This window comes from Patella vulgata, chromosome 5 (genome assembly GCF_932274485.2).
Source record: "Patella vulgata chromosome 5, xgPatVulg1.2, whole genome shotgun sequence".
NCBI classification, from domain to species: Eukaryota; Metazoa; Mollusca; class Gastropoda; family Patellidae; genus Patella; species Patella vulgata.
Genome location: NC_065883.2, coordinates 38,287,536 through 38,308,859, shown reverse-complemented (window position 1 = coordinate 38,308,859; position 21,324 = coordinate 38,287,536). Strand labels below are relative to the sequence as shown.

General features: G+C 36.4%; 1 protein-coding gene and 1 long non-coding RNA gene across 3 annotated transcripts in view; one reads left to right on the top strand and one right to left on the bottom strand.

Moving 5' to 3' along the window:
* The window catches only part of LOC126820658 (heat shock cognate 71 kDa protein), a 42,298-nt gene extending 41,990 nt beyond the window's left edge, over positions 1-308 (bottom strand). Inside the window, exon 1 of the mRNA XM_050548766.2 lies at positions 154-308. The gene's annotated coding sequence lies outside the window, so the exon portion shown is untranslated. The remainder of the gene's footprint in view (positions 1-153) is intronic.
* An 8,102-nt stretch (positions 309-8,410) lies between these two features.
* On the top strand, positions 8,411-19,504 carry LOC126820686 (uncharacterized). Of its 2 annotated transcripts, XR_007680073.1 has the most exons (9): positions 8,411-11,026; positions 13,194-13,309; positions 14,456-14,551; positions 15,313-15,463; positions 15,681-15,841; positions 16,230-16,303; positions 18,746-18,809; positions 19,096-19,159; positions 19,369-19,504. It is a non-coding gene; the product is annotated as an uncharacterized LOC126820686 (long non-coding RNA). The 2 variants fall into 2 exon arrangements; XR_007680072.1 differs by having other exon boundaries at positions 8,411-13,309.
* Positions 19,505-21,324: the final 1,820 nt, after the last annotated feature.

The following is a 21,324-nucleotide window of genomic DNA, read 5'->3' as shown; positions in this document are numbered from 1 at the left end:
TTTAGGCTATATCGAAAAGTCTAATATTAATGATCGTTTTTTGCCCAATGCCAATGAATATAAAAATTGCATTTGCCTAATTATAGGACTACTGGGACTTTGGGCTACCATACGCTGTATGTGTGAATAGAATAATCATCTAATATAACTTACTTTTTTATCTGTTCGTCTTTGATTATTTTCTTTTTCAAGTAACCTTTCTTCTACGACGCCTTTATCACAGTAACAGTTCAGATGCCGGTGCGCGTTTCTTAAATTAATGCTTCGGATGTGACGTCATATAGATCTTTCCAGAAAATTTTGAATTCTCGAACACCCAGACTATGTAGAGCACTATAATAATAATAATAATAATAACTTTATTTCAAAATGGTTGAAAATTAGGCCAATGGCCTTTCTTACATTTTGCCCTTCAATCAATGGGAACATATGTACATTAATAGATAGAGGAGAGATAGAAATTTATACATTAAAAATGAAACTAAAAAGAAACAAAACAAGTTGAACATGTATTTACAGATGTACATTAAGTTGTGGGCACATAAAAGGTTCAATATGGCGTTAAAGAAGATTGACTGACAAATTCATAATTAATATATGCAACAATGTATATAGATTGTATGATTATAAGGTTAATCAAATAGAGGAAAGACGGTAATTAATTTTCATTTAGATATTTAATTAGTTGGGCGCGGAAGGCGTTGCCGGATTTCAAATGTTTGAGAAAGCATGGTAATGTATTCCATAGGCGTGATCCACAGAATTTAATACTATTTTTGACTACACTAAGATTTGGTCTTAGTACAATCAGTCGTTTATTAAGGGGTGGAATTATATAACAGTGTTTCGGCGAGGTAGTTTGGGCATTGTTGGTTTATAATTTTGTGCAAGAGCATGTATTTATTTAATAGTTGCCTGTTTTCCACATTCAAAACATTGATATTGTCATTATTGGCTGCATCAGAAATTTCGGCAGTTTGTCGAACATCAAGAATAAGTTTAAGAGCTGAATTTTGCTGGAGTTGAAGTACGGTGGTACTTTTTACCGCCGACCACCGCCGTCTACCGCCGACCAAATGCTTTTTACCACCGACCGTCGTGTAATTACCGCCGACCAAATACTTTTTACCGCCGACCAAATGCTTAATGATTCACCTACTAATTCTAGATTCGCTTTACTCTGTCGACTGTCGAACAAAAAAAACCTTCATAATTCAACATCGGCTCTAATCCGTGGACTTAAAAGTTTAAATGTTGACAGATATCCACTTAAAACAAATCGACAATACAAATTTAATTAAATCGACACTTTCAGTTTTTACGCAAATCAAAGAGTTCTAGCCATGTTGGGGGTATATTTGCCGAATTTATAAAAAAAAAAAGGACAATTGCTTGTGTAAAAAATACTATAGGTAACTATAGGTGGTTCCGCAGTGGTTCAGTGTTGGCCAGGTCGGAAGGCCTTGAGCTTGCACGGAAAGGCATCTTGTTGTTCGGAAGGGACGAAAAACTGAAGTCCGTCCGTGTACTCGTTGACGTGTACGTAAAAGAACCCCTGACAGATGAAAATCGATGAAGAGTATTCGGCAACCCCGATGCCTTGACAATTGTCCCTGCATGGCGTATTACCTGTCTTCATTATCCCGGTTTGTGCAGAAAAGTAGGACGTTAAACCCAATTTCATTTCTGGTTTTTGTAATCAGTGTTCGAAATGACGTCGGAGAATATTCACAGGTTTTAAGCCAGGAGAGAGAGAGAGAAATGGGGTTTAACGTCCGCTCGACACAAACTAGGTCATTTCGGGACTAACATATGGTTTAATTTTATTTCAATAATTCGCTTGCGCGTAGGGGTCTTTAGCAGTAGGAGGAATGATTCCTTGTTACCGCCGACTATTTTACGGTTGTTTTTTTTTTTTTTAAAAAAGAATACAACAAGAATGTTATTTTTTATTGAAGGTGCAATCACGTACAACTGTCGAAAAACATTCATATATATTTTAAAGAATATGGAAGGACAAAACTACAATTTAGATATTGAAGGGCAAATATATCAAGATTGTTTCAGCTACTGGTTATAAATAAATAACATTTTAGGCCTATCTTTTATTAGTGCGAGGGTTAGGGTTGTCGACCATATTTATATATAATAAAATCTATATTTTTATCAAACTCTGTGTATTTAACCAAATCTATTTATTTGTCACTAATAATTTAATTAATTTTATATAGTCGGCGGTAACAAGGAATCATTAAGCATTTGGTCGACGGTAACAAGTATTTGGTCGGCGGTAATTATGTTACGATCGAAAGTCATTACAATGCGGTCGGCGGTAAAAAGTATTTGGTCGGCGGTAATTTCACGACGGTCGGCGGTAAAAGTATTGGTCGGCGGTAGTCGGCGGTGGTCGGCGGTAAAAAGTACCACCCGTTGAAGTAAGTCTGAAAAATGTTTATCAGAGCTGTCCCATATAGGTGAACAGTAATCAAAATAGGGTTGAATATTTGACTTATAAAACATAGACCGAAATTTGATAGGTAGAAGTTGTTTTAATTTGCGAAGTTGAAACAATTTTTGGTTAATGATTTTTGAAACATATTTAACATGCTCATTCCACTGAAGATGTGTTACATAGTGTGAGAGACAGTGAAAGGTAAAAGATTATAATTATCCTATGACCGCATGTGTAATAAACTCTCCACTGTTCTTTAATTGACCACACTATTGTTCATTTAATAAAGAACCAGATGCTGCCATATGTATAATGGTCAAGTTAGATAATCCACTGATCACTAATGACGTTTACTAGCGTTAGCTGTCACACATCAATTGTTCTGAAGCCTGCCATATTTATGCTTATAGAGAGATAATCTATCAATGACAAATGATTTAATTATGTAGTCTTTACATAAGTCCTTTTGTTCCATATTATTAATTACCCGTGTTATCAAAGTGAATTTAGTATAAATTGGCTTTGGTTTTTCATGTAAATCAGACCAGCTTTGGCGGCTGACCAGGTACGACTTTATAGTATATCTAGTATGCTAGAATAAAATGTTGCATCCAGATCATGTTTTATTTCTATTAACTCAAACTATGTTATAGATGGTTATCAACGATTACGCCTAGTAGTTTGAAGTTTGAGACATTTTCTGTAATAGAATTATTGATAATTATTGACAGGTTAGGCTGAATATGTTTTCTTTTCCGTTTAGTAGTAATTACCATACATTTAGTTTTTTGTTCATTTACAAGCATAAGGTTAATTTGGCACCATTTGAGTAGGAAATCGGTATCTAGTTGTAATTTAAATTGAAGGTCAGACATGTTATTTGCGGCAGTGTAAACCGTAGTGTCATCGGCAAATAGGTCACAGGAGGCCTTCAGGTGGAGGGGGAGATCATTTATAAAAATGTTCAACACTAAAGGCCCTAGAATGGATCCCTGTGGGATTCCATGTATAACGGGCTGAAAAGTAGATGTTTGTCCATTAGCAATTGTACTCTGGCACCGTTGATATAAATAAGAACTAATGAAATTAATAGTGTTGATTGAAAGTTGGTACAAATTACATTTAGCTAAGAGAATATTGTGGTTAACTAGATCAAAAGCCTTTCTAAAATCGAAAAATATTACACCAATAAGATTATTTTTATTAAGGGCTTCATAAAAGTTTTCAGTCATATTGGTAAGGGCAGTCAAACAAGAGTATTTATTTCTGAAGCCGGATTGATAGGTATTTATCAGATTATGTTTATTCAGATAACTGTAAAGATTACGATGAATATGTCTTTCAAGTATTTTTGAAATTGTTGGAAGTATTGATATTGGCCGATAATTATCTGGATCAGTTTTCGGTCCATTTTTATGAACCGGCAACACCTTCGCCTTTTTGAATACTTTTGGAAAATAATGTGTTTCTGAAAAACCTACTATATCATAGTTTTCAATTAACAGCTTTAGTTCATCTAATTTGTTATATAAATGACATACATTTAGGTGACAGAAGCGTAGGCCTCTCTGAGTTAAGAAGTTATACATCGAGGATTTAATTTTTTTTTTATATAATTATTTACTTATTTTTGAAAAAAAAAATAAGAAAAAAAGAATTAAAAAAAAGAAAGAATAATTAAAAAAAAAAAAAATAAATATAGGGAAAATAAGTAAGTGCCGGTTTTACACGAGAATCAATTACGTATTACCCAAGGTGAGATGAAAACTACACATAAATGAATGCATGTACACATACGTGTACGGTGTACCTATAAAAACAATCACAAATACGAATATTTGCACGCAATAAATGTAAGTAGCAAGAAAAATGCTTGTTTACACTAAAAAAAAAGCTTATTTACACGACAATCAATTACTATCGACTTAATAAAACGAAATTGATAAATATACCTGTAAATCAATCACAAATACAAACAGATTTTGTGCATGCAACTAAAGTAGTAAAGTGTCATACACATATTTTCAATCAAGGAAAGGGTAGAAGAATGTGAGCATCCATGGAGTGTGCAGTTCAGCTTAATCCTATGTGGTCTATCAATGTCAAATAGAATGACATACCATAAAGTTTACAATGTTGACAACACTTTTAAAGAATATTCTTCATGATATACTTATAAATATACGATCTCAATATGTTTACATGAAAGACTTTTCATGAACCACACACAAGGAAGATGCTATTAATGGCTTTTAAGAAACTATATCTAAGTCTGTAGCACTTTAAACACAAGCTACGATGTAGGAATTAGCACACAGGGAACTACATGTAGTGTAACTCACACTTTTTGGTAGGAAAGCATAGCACTTTAAACACATCCTATGAATTTAGCACACGTGTATAAAATAATCTGGAGCACTATATATACTGCGATATAGACAACTTAGAAACATAACATGAAACTAAAGAAACTATTTCTGTAGTTAGTATCAATGCCAATGGTACTGATCAGCACTAATAGTATGTATATATGATGTATTGTACTTAGCACTATATGTTATGTACATGTAATATACGTATACATGATGTATTGTACTTAGCACTATATGTTATGTACATGTAATTATACGAGAGGCTTAGTTCCTGGAGATTGGAGGCCATATGCTACTTTTGTTAATGTTCATTGAAAATGATCTTGATGTATGTACACGAGGTGGTGGTGGAAATCTGGCGTCTGGTAGTGGTAAATGATGTTGAGCTGAAGTCGAATATGAAGTTGCCAGTGTGCTTTCATCAGATTTCAGGGAGTTTACGGTTGTCCCCTGGTATAGGTTGAGGGCCCCTTTGAGGATTGAAGTCAGTCTGCCAGAGCCTTTAACGTTAAGGTGAGCCTCGTTGCGATAAAGATGATGCTTGATTTTATTCTTATCATTATGGTGAGAGAAGCTGGTTGAAGTCCTAATAAATTTGCTTTTAGTAACAGCACACACTTCCTGTAGCACATTATTTAGGGTGTGAATAGGCTTATTAATGTCTCTATTTCTTCTGTTCGGTCTTGGTAAGAGCTGAAGAAAATTCACATTTGCTTTTGGGAATTTGTGTCTTGCAAGTTTGATAAGATTGAGGTATGAATTTTTACAATCATTGAAATCAGTGTGCGGAGAAGCATTATTTGATCCAATCAGGAAAGCAATTTGATGAGTTTCTTCTGATACTTGGCATTTTTCAAGGAATTTGTATGTATCTCCTATTTTTCCACCACTAATAGTACGTACTGCTGTGTCACCACTATGATCAAGCCTCCTTGGTTTTATGTCTTGCAAGATAGACGAGCCAATCACTATGTTCTTGTGTTTATCTAAAGGTTTTATCCGCTCATGGCGTTCGATTGGGACAGGTTTAGCAGTAATCTTTGATTCGTTAGTAGGGCTCACAGGTTTAGCAGTAATCTTTGATTCGTTTGTAGGGCTCACCTTTGGCTTTTCCATGAGTTCAATTTCAAGCTCTGGTGCTTTGGTCATTTTTAGCAGAGTTAAATCATTCATGAGGTCCATGTTTGAAACTTTTAAGGTTGCATTTTCACTTCTGATGTCATCAACAGCAAACTTTAAATCACAATTTAGTTCTTCAAGAATTTTTATTACTTCACACAGTAAGATATTCTCGGCCTGGGTGTTATGGAGACAAGAGGTGATTTTATTTAATTCCACTCTCAAGCCAGCCACTGTAGATTCAAGAGCGGTTAAATTTGTTTGAAGAGTAGCTAGACGGTTACATGTATGGAGCCCGGTAAGGGACGCAAAAAAAAATATAATAATAATAACCGGCGCGCGCCGGATAATAACGGGCGCGCGCCGGATAAATAACGGGCGCGCGCCGGATAAATAACTGGTGCGCGCCGGATAAATAACTGGCGCGCGCCGGATAATTTCCAATAAGAAATAGAATGAAATGGTGTTTAAAGTCCTACTGTTCTGCTCCGACTGCACTAATGAAGACGGGCATACGCCATATAGTGCGTGCTATGAGAGAAATTTTGCCCGGACAGCGGTACTACGGCCTACTCTTATATCGAATTCCAAATGCCAAGGGATCTTTTACGTGCATGCCAATGTGTACACTGGACCTCGGTATTTCGTACCATCCCAACATCTGTACGGTGACCGTAGGCTCGCTATCCAAGAGGCCGCTTGTTTCATCCCTGCTTTGGCCGAGAAAGTTCATCGGGATTTCAGTTCCTCCTGCACCAATCATTGACAAGGAGGAACCACGCCGGAAAATCCTGATGAACTTTCTCGACCAACGCAGGGATGGAACACGGGACCCCCAGATAGCGAGCCAACGTCTTATTAACTGAACCACGTGGACCCCTTTCCAATAAAAAGGGTTGGGTAGCCAAATAAGGTCTGACAATGAATCAAGTGACGTGGTTTTGCTTCCCGCCTTGTACGTGGCAAAAGGGGGGGGGGTGTCGGGTCGCCTGTTCAACCGTTTTCTTTCAGGTGTTCCGGTTTCCTCCCACTGCTAATCACCCCTACGCACAGGAGAATTATTAAAATAAAATGGAAGGATATGTTAGTCCCGAAATGACCTAGTTTGTGTCGAGAAGACGTTAAACCCCACCTGTCTGTTGGTGGAATTGTGCTGTACATGTAGGTTTTCTCCAGTTCATCCGGTTTGTTCTCACGAAGTCAAAACTCAAAACATTGCTTTTCAACTCAAACTACAACTGAAAATTGGGGGGGGGGGCGAATGGTTAGCACGTGCGTGCTGTATCATAAAGCCTGAATCATAAAGCCTGTACCATAAAGGCGAATGGTTAGCACGTACGTGCTGTATCATAAAGCCTGTCATTGAGTCAACTGACGTGGTTTCGAATCCCCGGTTGACGTGACAAGGAGAAGGGTCGCATGTCCAACCTCGTGGGTTTTCTTCGGGTCCTCCGATTTCCTCCCACTGATAAAGACCCCTACGCGCAAGCGAATTATTGAAAAAAAAATGAAACCATATGTTAGTCCCGAAATGACCTAGCGACATGCGTGTAGTGACGAGAACCTAGTTATTATCCGGCGCGCGCCAGTTATTATCCGGCGCGCGCTAGTTATTTATCCGGCGCGCGCCAGTTATTTATCCGGCGCGCGGCAGATATTTTTTTGGAATTTTCCACCAACAGACAGGTGGGGTTTAACGTCTACTCGACACAAACTAGGTAATTTCGGGGCTAACATATGCTTACATTTTATTTTAATAATTCTCTTGTGTTGTGCGAAGGGGTAATTACTAGTAGGAGGAAAGCAGAACACCCGAAAGAAAACGGTTGAACAGGCGACCCGACCCTCCTTTTGCCACGTACAAGGCGGGAATCAAAACCACGTCACTTGATTCAATGTCAGACCTTATTTGGCTACCAAACGTGGTTCAGTTAATAAGACGTTGGCCTGCTATCTAGGTGGTCCCGTGTTCCATCCCTGCGTTGGCCGAGAAAATTCCTCGGAATTTTCCGGCGTGGTTCCTCCTTGTCAATCAATGGTGCAGGAGGAACCACGCTGGAAAATGCCGATGAACTTCCTCGGCCAAAGCAGTGATGGAACAAGGGGTTTCCTGGATAGCGAGCCTACGGTCAACGTACAGTAGTTGGGATGGGACGAAATACCGAGGTCTGGTGTCCACATTGGCATGCACGTAAATGATCCCCTGGCATTTGGAATTCGATATAAGGGTTAAGCCGTAGTACCGTTGCCCGGGCAAACTTTTCCTCATAGTACGCACTATATATGGCGTATGCCCGTCTTGATTAGTCCAGTAGGAGCAGAACAGTAGGACTTTAAACCCCATTTCATTCTATTTCTTATTGGAAATTATCCGGCGCGCGCCGGTTATTATTATTATATTTTTTTTTTTTGCGTCCCTTACCGGGCTCCGTATATATGTACCTCTTTCGTTCAATCTATTTATATTTGAGGATCTTTCCGGGACAGGCAGACGACTTGTTCTTTTCTGTTTGATTGTACCGATACCTTGATTTATATCATTCGTTTCAGTAGATGAAGGGAGTTCCCAAGAAATATTCTGCACACTCGATTCCTGTATGGAGGTTGTAGAATTAGTGTCAGAGAGATCGGGTGTAAATCTTGGTTTTCATATAGACTGCCTGGGAAACTTTCAGATTGGTCAATTTTATGGCCCAGGTTGAAGCTGTGATGCACTGACTCTTTTACAATATTACTTAAATCTTCAGCTTTTTCATTACTAATGAGGTCAACGATTTCGGGAAAGTGGTCGGTTAAAAAAATGGATTCTCCGGAGCCATTCACAAGGACAGTGGACGTGGTATTGTAGTAATTGATAACATATTTGTATAGTCTCTTACTCTCAAGCGAGATAATAGTCGTAACTGTATAACTGCAACTATTCTGTTTGTCTACTCGGTTGGAGATGTCTACTTTTAAAAGCTCTCGTTGTTCCAGACTTGCATAGTATAAATTAGTCACTCGACGAAATTCCTCGTAGTAGCCGCTGTTCCAAATAATGCGTATCCCTCCCCCAGTTTGCTTTAATGTCATCGAGTCTCTGAAGGCGGCATCCAGTTTTTTCTTCAAACATTTATCAATATTTAGTGTGTAATTTAGCTTCTTGCTTGACCGTATAGCAGTTGGCAGTTTACTTACATATTTAGTTATAAGCTTAGGCATTCTTTCTTCTGGTTCGAAGCGATTTACTGTGGTGACCATCACTGGCGTCATATAAATAGACCCCTCCCCCTCCCCATCTATCTTCTATAATATATACTATTATTATATATATATTTGTGACTGTCGTTTGTATGTCTGTCTGTTCGGGGTTGGCGGCTACACTAGGTCTGCCCCGAGTCTGAAATTTGGGGTATACGGGTAGCTCGGACCGGGGAGTAACATAGGCCAGGTGGCGTTAGTCTACCACTTCCGGTTTCGGAGTTATGACCCCCGAGCAAAGCCGGGTATCCTGCTAGTAGAGTTATATAACAGGGGCCGCGTGGAAAGGGTCTATTTATATGACGCCAGTGCTCTACATAGTCTGGGTGTTCGAGAATTCAAATTTTTGATAAAAAAAAAATCGTTTCCAAGTAACATGTCTATGAAAGGATATCTCTGCCAATATAATAAAGTAGCTAAGTCTGTAACTCAATATCATCCAAAATCTTCGACATTGAAAACACGATTTGTTTTTGCAATTTAAATCAGCATTGGTGTTGTGGTCTTACCTGGAAAAGATGGGCTTCTGATATCCAATATTTAAGACAAAATAAACATTTTACCATTGGTACACGAATCGTGTACCATAATGCGTTTCAGCGCCATTTGTAACAAGGTGTTCAAAGAATGGGGCTAGACATATTCCACAAGTCATGTCAAACGATGATGCCATATTCTTATTTGGATAGCATGCGCAATATATACTATCGGTGTTGACTGGAATAACCATGACGCTAGAAACTGTCTTTCGGTTGAGACTTCTGGTGTATTTCGCCGAACATAACTGATGACAATTCACAGTAAAACAGAAACGATTGAATGTAAAACAATTTATATAAATTCATATTACATTATTATATGTGTTGCGACCCATTTGTGCCAATTTCTAGGCCCAAAATAATAGCGATTTAGTTTAAACAATATTTTATCCAATAAACTGAAATGGATTGAACAACAGGCAAAGGCCTATATAAGTTCTCTCCAAACATATAAAATAGTTTAATGTTATGTTTACAGTAAACAATGGCGGACATATGTATAGGTAGTGAGTTACAAACATATATACATTTCTTGGAGTGCAATGTTTAGATATACATTATAATTACATTTAAGGTTATGAAAATAGAAAAGTATTACATAATGTAGACATAGTTTTAATAATTAAAACTTCAAAACCGCTTGCTATCTTTTATAAATTTTGGCACTATTACAAATATGTTAGAATTGGTATCATCTGAAAGATCGGTGTTGCCATATAAAATAAGACCCATTGTAACATTTAGTTTAAGCTAGTGTATATTATTTTGGAGAAATGTTCTTGTGGCAGAGTAGGCTGGACATATGAAAAAGTAATGGTAATTATCTTCGTCTTGAATTACAGTTAGGGCACACTTTTGTTTCGCTCAGAAAATGGTGGAATAAGTGATTATTTAAGTTACTTACGGTATAGCTTTATTTCTTAATTGACAATGAATAATATTCTCTTTTCTATTTCCAGTATTATCACCCGATGCAACTGATACACCCTATATGATTCAGTTCCACCCGGTTGAACAGGGGGTATATTATAATATAATAATATATATTATTGAGGTTGGTCGATTGAGTAGGGTGTGATAATACCATAGCCTTATGTTCATACACATTAGCCAATAAGATTTCGTGTCTACGTCTTCAGAGTCTAATGACGTAGGGTGGTAGTTTTAGGCGCTATACGACATCTTGGACCAAAATTAGATTCTAGAAGAACTGTACCGGTACGAATTTACTGTTACTAGGCTTTACGATGTCGAGGACAAAACAGATTTCTTCTACCCCTACGGCTACACTGCCACAGTCAGAGGTAAGATTCTAAATACTTTGCACGGGTCCAGATTCTAAAATAGAATGGAATAGACTTGGCTAGGTCGTAACTCGAGCCTCCTAAACTTAAAACTACGGTAGGCCTTTATTTTCATTTTTAACTAGGCTAGCCTAGGTTTTATTTCTAGATTTAGCCTAGCCCCTTGCCTTCTTTGGCCTCAAATCCTAGATTATAAATCGGCTAGACCTTGTGTACTTAGGCCTAGTCTGTTTGATTCCTATGCCTATTGCAATTGCCAAGGCCTATGCTTATATTATATAATGCGTTTTTTTCTATATCATATATATATGGTTGTGACTGGCTGACAAGGGCCAGGCCCAGTTCCTAAAATTTAAGAACTTTACCACGATGTAGAGCAATAATGAATTTAGGCCTACTGAGAATTAGCAGATTATGCATGCGTATTACATTTTTAAAATATTGCGCCGGGTTTTTATTTTATCAATTCGACAAGACTGCCGCGCCGGTAGTCGATCCAAGGGTGGTATCGAGTACGCCCTCGTACCTCGTTTTGAGTTTAAAACTGACCTTGAACTAGAAAAAAAGACTTAACCCTAACCCACATTCCCCAGCAACAAATTAAATCACGTTCTCTCTAGGCCTGTAGTGTTTATATCTCATGACCATGACAAAATCTCCAGGTGGCCTTGATAGGCTATTTACACCCGACGTTCCATAGGCCTATTCGTGAGTATTTGCTCTACAGAAGCGGCAATAGTGAGGTTCCGCAGGCAGTACGAACTACGAACTACGAAGTGTTTATGTGCTGACGTCATCACTTCGTGTGATGTCTTGATATAAGCGGCGTTCGGTTCGTCCAATTTCTACGAAGAAATCGGGAAAAGGTCGTGGTTAAAAAACGAAGTACGACATCGTGATTTTCTCGCTGATTTGTGGATGAAATTCGTATTTTTGCGGTTTTATAGAAAGATTGGACATTTACACTTTAGTAGAAGGTTGATCAGCGTCAAAGTGATCGGCAATTGTTCTGATTTTGTGCAAATTATTGTCGGGCTGTGACATTTGTTTTTTTTCTGGACAGTCGGCGATGAGATCGAATCATCTCGAATTTGATAAAAAGTAAAAGAAATTGCAATTATCTTCTTGAGGACTAAAATTTGATTTGATTTGATATTTTTTATTTAACCAAACTGAACAGTGTTATTCCTTGTTTCAAGTGAACAGCCGTGAACTAAACATCGTACTTCGGACTTCGCATTTTGGCGGAAACGGAAATCTGCCACAAACGAAGTACGAAGTACGGAGCCGTTTTCGTAGTTCGGACTTCGTACTTCGTACTGGTTGCGGAACCTCTCTAATATCGGTCTCACTACGAAACGAAGATATTATGCCTTTATGGCCTCCCTTGACCCCCCCCCCCTCTTAGTCCCTATTAATATTATTAATACTGTCAAATTCGATTAGATTATAGATAATTTTAAATTAAAAGGGGACGGACATGGTAGGCTACCACTTTAAGTTCTTTAACGTTCTCATTTCACAGTTCAACACAACAGCTCACTGTCACTGGTTTTGAAATTAATATTTAAAGATACATTATGATGGAAGATTCGATAACGAGTTGGCAGTTCTCACTATAATAGTTAAAAACTAGATAATGTAAAGGCAATTTGCTGAAAATTTCATTTAAATTGATCCACTATGAAGTTATGAACCGAGAACTAAGCGTTTGAAATTTCCGCCTAGCCTCTATCATCATTACTAAAGTCAGTACGATAAACAGCATAGTCTCAATTATCCATTTAATCGTTAAATCGTGAAGATCGCAGGCTAGCGATGCCATCTAGAGTTGATTATGGTCTGGATAGGTTAATTATTGTATAATCAATAATTTAGATAACATTTCGGGCCTAAAGAAATACCTGCAATTCAGTGCAATAGGCAGATTTAGCTCTTGCATAATGTATGTTTAATAATATAAGATATAGTTTTCTTTCAAACGAGTCCCTGCAAAATTAAATACTTCGAGAGTTTCTTTAAAAACAAAACCAGGAGTATGGTTCACGGATGTAAATACTTCCGATTCCTTGATTTAAGCTTTATAAGTTTATTACACATCTCCTAGTCCTACAGTGTTTTCTGACAGTGTCATTAATGTATTGTCTTCATTTTTTTTCCTTTTTAGATAACATCAATATTGAAAGAGTTTTATAACAAGGGTATTGCAACCAGGGCCAAGGCCCACAGCCACCTACATCATGAGGCAACTATCCGACGGGACTTCCCTTCCAAACTATATTGGTAAGTTCTTTAAATATCCTGAAAAACTGTTAGTTTTACTAACGATTATTGATTTGTCGAATTAAACATCTCTAGGGAGTTTGTCCTTATTAAACTTGCAATATTAACATGCCGATTTATAGTATTTGCACATGTATTCCTGGGTTGGAGTTATCATTCCCTTGACTTGTGCGCGCGATGTCCCTTTTCTCTCTTAAAAAGGCTGATAAACACACCTTCATTAACTGGCAACACAATAGGCTATTATGTAGCACCATGAGTCTTTCTGTCTGACGTGGAGAGCGGACATTGTCAAACCGGTCGCCACATCCTACATAGAACCCATGCATCTTTTCTTACTACATATTTCTGTAGCCTTGTGATCGTCTAGAATTTGTCTCTTGCTGTCTTTACTTCTGCTTCACGTTGTGTATTTACTTCTTCCAGTTTCTTAAGACGTTTGTCTTACCAGGAATAATAATGCATAGTTCGCTTCTACATTTTATATAGCATATAACTGAATACAGGTATACAAACATAGCACAAATTACAATACTATATAGCTAAAACCACTTCTCCACCCTATCCAGCCTCTCGGCTGTCTAGGAACTCAGATGTACCCTCGATCTCTGGAATCTAATGCAAGTCTGACTTAAAACTTTACTATGATTTGTTTTATAAGATTCCTGCATAGCACGCACAGAAAGCCTGTTCATGGCCCTGAACCTATGCAATTAACGATATGATTGGTTACTTTAAGCTAAATGATGCAATTAGAATAATTCCACTCACGTGTAATCTCGGGGTATTTTATAGAGACATGTTATGGTTAAATAACTCTTTTTTATATAACAATATGTCAATTACAGACTAAGTTGATTTAGTGCACACTATATATGTGAATATGTTTGAAATTACTAACTTGCCAAAGATATAATATTAATTAATGAAATATAAAGCCATCTTATTTCAAGAGCAAAAATCCTAGCAATATTATTACAATTATTATTATAAATTTTTTATTATTTTTTTTTCTAACAATTTTTTTTAACTAACATGAATTTGTCAGAGAGTATAATAAATTAGATAAGAGATTCTTTTCAATGGTTAATTTGATTAGAAAAACAACGTATCAGTCGTATAATGTTTCTTATATATATTTTTCAGATCTGGATTGGAAACTGACAGAAAAAGGTCAGCGGAAGAAAGTATCACAGAAAAGTAACCGACTCTTGTGGCATCTGTATGTACACGAAAACAAAGGTGACAATCTTGACCTTCTGTGAATATTCATAACTTTAAGCATGTTAGAAATTAAAGTAGGTTTAATTTTTATAAACAGTTTAAACCTCTCTCTGTATTTTACGCCAACATTTCATGTAGTCAGGTTATTGGCGGATATTTGACCTTTTCTTCGATCGTAAATCGCGTAGCTACATCGCCATAGGCTACGCGTTTAAGGTCAAACTTATGAACGCTTATGTTCACAATATAAGTTCTTCGTGATTTGTGGGGTTTTTTTTTTAAAAAAGACAAACCAAAGCACGATATAGGCGATTACAGACCGGATCCAGGATATATCTTTTTGATTCTGCAGGCCTTTCTGAGTATTTTTAACGTTATGAAAGTTGCTTTTATACAGCTAGGAATATTTATGCCAGGAGATGGAACATATCGGCCTCTTCGCCCATGTATAAATCATTGGAATTTGTACGTTTAGATTGTTTCATTTTAATGTTTGTTTTACAGATAACTTTCTCTAGCATGAAAACCACTTGTTGTTGTTGTTTAAAAATAGTTAAAAATTATATACTCATGTGCGTTTATACATGATATGTTGCAGTAGGTATGGGTCTTAATTTATTTGTCTCTTGTCTATTACAAGGTTCTAAACGTGCAAAAATGCCAATGCGCCACGCTGCAGTATGATATTTCTAATTTCTATTGATAAATAAAAAGCATATCTTTAAAACATATCATACCAGTGGAAAATCGATGATAAACTATATTCTGTTTATCTTCAGATTACTGACTTATCCGACATAGGAGTCGATCTGGTTTGTGTAGGGAAGAACATGGAAGATAACCAAATCATGTTTGAGCATGGTTAGGTAACCAAATCATGTCCTCGGACTGATCTTGTTTGGCTTATACATTAAACCACTTGTTCTCATAGTAAGACATCATGAATTATTATTTCATCTACATATCAGATGATACACAATTGTACTTTTTTTTTTTATTAATTTATTTATTTTTTAATTTCTCATCAATTCCACCATAAATTGAGGGTAGCCCCTTAACTTATCATAATTATCTACAAACGTCATAATAATGTATCTCCAATAAAGAGTGGGAAAATGAATCACCTTGTATCTTTAATTTATTAAAGCTAAAGCAATCGGCAAGGAAGGGTCGTTTATGACCTACAAGAATATTCAAGATGGTACTATCAGTGGACTGCCAGCGAATAAGGATGTTACATCCACCCTCCCAGTATGGTGCAAAGAAACTCAAACAGATAATGGGGGTGGATGAGATTAAAATTGTCAGGTAAATATGCTCTATGGTTAATTCAAATTACATTTGCCCCCCCTACCTCCCTTTTTTTATCAATCAGCACGCCACACAGGCTTTACTTTAGCTGTCTCTCCCGACATATGAATCATTAATAATCAAATGAATACAATCCACCTACTGTTGTGTTGAAACATTGAGAAGCATTCTGTTTTAAGTATTTAATCTTAATTTTCAGGTAATTAGTTGTCTCAGTTTCTAATATGTCAAATTTCAGATGAATAATTATTATATTTCCATGGAAAGAGATTACTCTTTAAAACATATTTAGCCATTATTTCTAGTACTCTGAATAATTACATATATGACCAAAAAAAAAAAAAAAAAAAAATGTTACAAATTTATTTTATTCTTTTTTTTTTAGATGTTAAAAAGATCGGAGAACCAGCAATATTCAGGAGCAATTCGGTGGAAACCGATCAAAAAGAATGACTAAAGGTATATTCAATTTAAATTTTAAAAAACAAGCCAACAGTGAGGCTGATGTCCCCCGCCGAAATTGCAAAATAAATAGATGACACATATTAATTAATCGCACATTTATTTTTTTCACTAAGTTTCATCACTCTCTATCAGATAGAATCAAGATTATCTTGTCCCAAACCATCGACAAATGAAATCGATTAGCTCTGCTTAGCTTCAGCTCGAAATGTTAATTATTGAACTCAGTCAAGACATTCACCTAATGAACATCTACATATACATCAAGTTTAAACATTCACCTAATAGACACCTATGCCAAGTTTGAACATTCTACCTCAATTAGAAGGAGAGTTATTGTGTTCCAAAGTTTCTACCAATCAAATTGCTTATCACTCTGCTTACCCTCAGCAAAAAATGTTCATTATCGAACTTAGTTAAGGTATTCATATAATAAATCTCCATCAAGGCATTGACCTAATCAACACATACACCAAGTTTGAACATTCTAGCTCAATTAGGAAGAGAGTTATCGTGCCCCAAAGTATCAACCAATCAAATTGCTTATCTCTGCTTACCCTAAGCGGAAAATGCTCATCTTCGAACTCCATCAAGGCATTGACCTAATAAACACATACACCAAGTTTGAACAGTCTAGCTCAATTAAAAGTTATCGTGTCCCAAAGCATCAACCAATCAAATTGCTTATCTCTGCTTACCCTAAGCGGAAAATGCTCATCTTCGAACTCCATCAAGGCACTGACCTAATCAACACATACACCAAGTTTGAACATTCTAGCCCAATTAGGAAGAGAGTTATCGTGTCCCAAAGCATCAACCAATCAAATTGCTTATCTCTGCTTACCCTAAGCGGAAAATGCTCATCTTCGAACTCCATCAAGGCATTGACCTAATAAACACATACACCAAGTTTGAACATTCTAGCTCAATTAGGAAGAGAGTTATTGTGTCCCAAAAAGTGTGACGGACAGACAGACAGACGGACAGACAGACGGACGAACCCATTTTAATAGTCCCCTGCTTTCTTCGAAAGGCGGGGGACAAAAAAACAAAAAAAACCTATAAGGGTCGTCTTCATTAGCCCGATTGGTGCATGTTCATATTTAGAAAGTTATAGTATTCTGATGATAAGAGATTAACAGAGCTATATTTGTCTATTGCGGGATTTTTTTATGGCTTAAAAAGTTATATGAATTATTACTTTTATTCACATGGTAAGCACATAACCGACTTTCTGGAGGATCAGATAGCTTAGATATTGAATGGATTAAATAATGCCAGCCATGTGTTTGTTAAACGCTAATATTTTCCGGGCATGTATGATGTCACTCACGGAAATAGCAATCAAGGCGGCGTTTATTATATTGGCAATGGTCCTTTACAATCGAGGCAGCGTTTATTATATTGACAATGGTACTTGACAATCTAGAGCGCGTTTAGTATAATGGTAATGATACTTGACAATCGAGGCAGTGTTTATTATATTGGCAATGGTACTTGATAATCGAGAATATGGACGGTGCGGAGTTTCCTGGTCAAAAGTTGAAAGAGTCATAACTTCGCTCAGAATATCAATAAAGTAATTTGACTGAAAATTTCAATATATTCATTCATTATATTCGATTAATTACATCTGACCTCGGAAGGGTCCACACCATTGGAACGAAACTTCCAGGATTATGGCCCCCGATTGTACGAAAAATGATTGGGATTGAATTGCGTGAAAATCAGACCGAAACTGGTTGACAAAATGGTCGCTTCTCATTGCATTTTGATGACGCTCTAAATCCATGTTTATATCACAAAGATGTTGGATCCCTTCGATATTTGCGCATATCGGTTAGTAACTTCCTGGATTAAAAAAAAACGTTTAAATATATCACCGTGACACCTTAATGATGATTGAATTCGAATTTCGTGAAAGTCCGACCGAAACCGCCCAACAAAATGGCCACTCCTTGTACGCAAATAGTGTAAAAGTATGTAATACCAAGGTCGTGGACCCTTAAGAAGTCACAAGTTTTATACGATTTTATAATGAATCTTTGAATGTATGTTTTGACCCAAAGATCTGTACAGTTTTTAAAGGGTTTTCTTTTATATTTGATGTCATAAATTATGTCATTGCCCTGTTCTCAATACATCCGTTTCATCTGAATCGGACCAATACATTTGGCCTCTGGAGGGTCCACGATAATCGTGCATATTTCACAATTATACGTAAAAGTTAGGGGGCCAATGTTGAACCAAGACGCTACAGTTTTTAAAAGTTCTTTCTTCATATTTGATGTCATTCATTTGGACAATGAAATGATTAACCCTGTCGATTTTCTCTGTTCTTGAACTTTCTCTTACAAATCAAAAGCATGATTATTCATTTGTTAACTACCATAAGTATTAATAAATTATCTTCAACTTTGTTTTATTTTTTTTTTCAAGGAGCAAGAAAGCGCTAAAGAACAGTCACTAATAATACCAGAAAGAGACGAAGCTATGACTACTGGTAAGGTTTGTTTATATTTCCGAAAACCTTGGGATTTTTATAGCGGTTACAGTATTTAAAGGGGTTTTTTTCATATTTGGTGTGAAATATACATAAAGGTTAGGGAGGGGCAGAATCGAACCTAGAGGTTACAGTTCAATTTTTAAAACAATTTTTTGTAATATTTGAGGTCATTAATTGGGACAATGAAAGGGCAAGTCCCGTCGACTTTCCTTGTTCTTTAACTTTCTGTTACAAAGCAATTATTATCTTATTATATTCCACTTTGTTTTATTTTTTTTTCAAGGAGCAAGAAAGCGCTAAAGACCAGTCACTAATAATCCCAGAACGAGACGAAGCTATGGCTACTGGTAAGATTTGTTTATATTTCCGAAAACCTTGGGAATTGTATAGAGGCTACAGTTTTTAAAGTTTTTTCATTTATATTTGGTGTCTTGAATTACCGCCATGCTTATTACACCTACGTCACAACCTGACTTTCGGGTGATTTTAGTTGTCTGTACAAAACAAATTGAATTTTTTATTGAAATAAACAGAATATTAAAATTATACTTTTCAGAATATGAAGTAGAGAAAGTTATAAAGAGAAGAAGGATAAGAGGGAAATACGGTTTCCCTCCTTCCTCTGATTCCTGGGAAACAGAGGACAATCTAAATCCCTATCTTTTAAAAATGTTAAAGCATTAAAAATTATTACAAGAAGTCAAGTGTTTGTATTTTGTACATTAAACCATAAATAGAAAGAAAAAAGTGTGAATGTTGAACTTTTTAAAATTATAAACCCCCCACCCCCACTCCTCGGAGCATACTTCATCAGAAAATTAAGTATTTGCATCATGTGTGCATGATATTTCAGACATACGGTATTTTGGGCTACCTTACCAAGTGCAGGAGGACTGTACTACAACCCCAATAGATAAAACCACAAAAACCCAAGATATCAACTATGTTGGAAGTACACGCTCATTCTTGGTAACAGTATTATGGTAAACTTTATCCCGAATATTAAACATTTCGGGTAAAGGGTGGATTTTCATCACTTTGTTCAACTGATAGAGTAACTGTCTGGTCCGAGGGGTAGGTTTTGGCTGTAAATTTTGCTCTGTTAAGCGGTGGTTACACTAGCCGAATAAGTAAATGTCTGGTTAGAGGGGTAGGTTTTATCTAGAGGAAAGGATGGGTTTGGGCTGTAAAGGTAGCTCTGATAGATTCTTACTGATGACTGGGTGGAGGTTTAGATTTTGTTTGTAAATATCACTGTGTTAGATGCACCCAATGATAGATTCATACATTTAATATCTGAGCAAAAAGTCAACTAATAAAGTAAATGTCTGCCCGGGGGGCTAGGTTTTGGCTCTATATATCCAACTGTTAGATGCACACAATAAATATCTAGAGGAAAGGATGGGTTTGGACTGTAATGTTCGCTCTGATAGATGCATATATTAAATATCTGGGCAGAAAGTCGCTCTGTTCAACCAGTCTATAGTAGCCAGTTGTACTATACATCCCCAACTGGCAAGGACAGGTATTTTGAATCAATACATTTCACTGTTTTAATGAGTTGGGTTTTTTTTAACAAAAAATATAATAATCATTCATAAAAGTTAATTTGTTACTACTGAAAGATCCTTAAAGAAATTTAAATTTCTAAATAACTGCAATTTGAATAATCAAAAGATAGGTTGCCAGGCAACAAAACATATGCCCACAGCAGCTAAATTGTCCGAGCAGTCGACAAGGGTTGTCACATATTTATTCTTTTGTAGGTAATTAGGGGAATTTAATACAGATGACATTATAATTTTCGTCGTTTGAGGGTTCACAAGGTTCTAAAAACTAAAAAAAGGGCCGTAACTCTGGAAGTAATCTACAGAAATTGTTGAAATAAGACAGGCTTTTTCATTTTACTAATTCAAATAATGCATATAAATTTCATACAGATCGGATAACTTTTGTCGATCGAACGTTCACAAAGTTCAGCAAAGTAAATCAAGGACCATAACTCTAGATGTAATTGACAGAAATTGCTGACATTCAATAGGATTCTTCATTTCACTAATTTAAATGATGCATATGCATTTCATACAGATTAGGTGATAACTTTTGTCGTTCAAGCGTTCACAAGATTCAACAAAGTTAAACAAGGGCCATAACTCTAGATGTAATTAACAGAAATTTGCTGAAACTCAATAGGCTTGGTCGTTTTACTAATTTAAACGATACATATAAATTTCATACAGATGGGATAATAACTTTTGTCGTTAGAGCACATGTTACAACAAAGTGAAACAAGGGCTATAACTCACGGTGTAATTAACGGAAATTGCTGAAATTCAATAGGATTCTTCGTTTCACTAATTCAAATGATGGATATCAATTTCAAATAGATCGGATGATAACTGTTGTCATTAGAGCGTTCACAAGATTCAACAAAGTGAAACAAGGGCCATAACTCTAGATGTAATTAATGGAAATTGCTGAAATTCAATAGGCTTCTTTGTTTTACTAATTT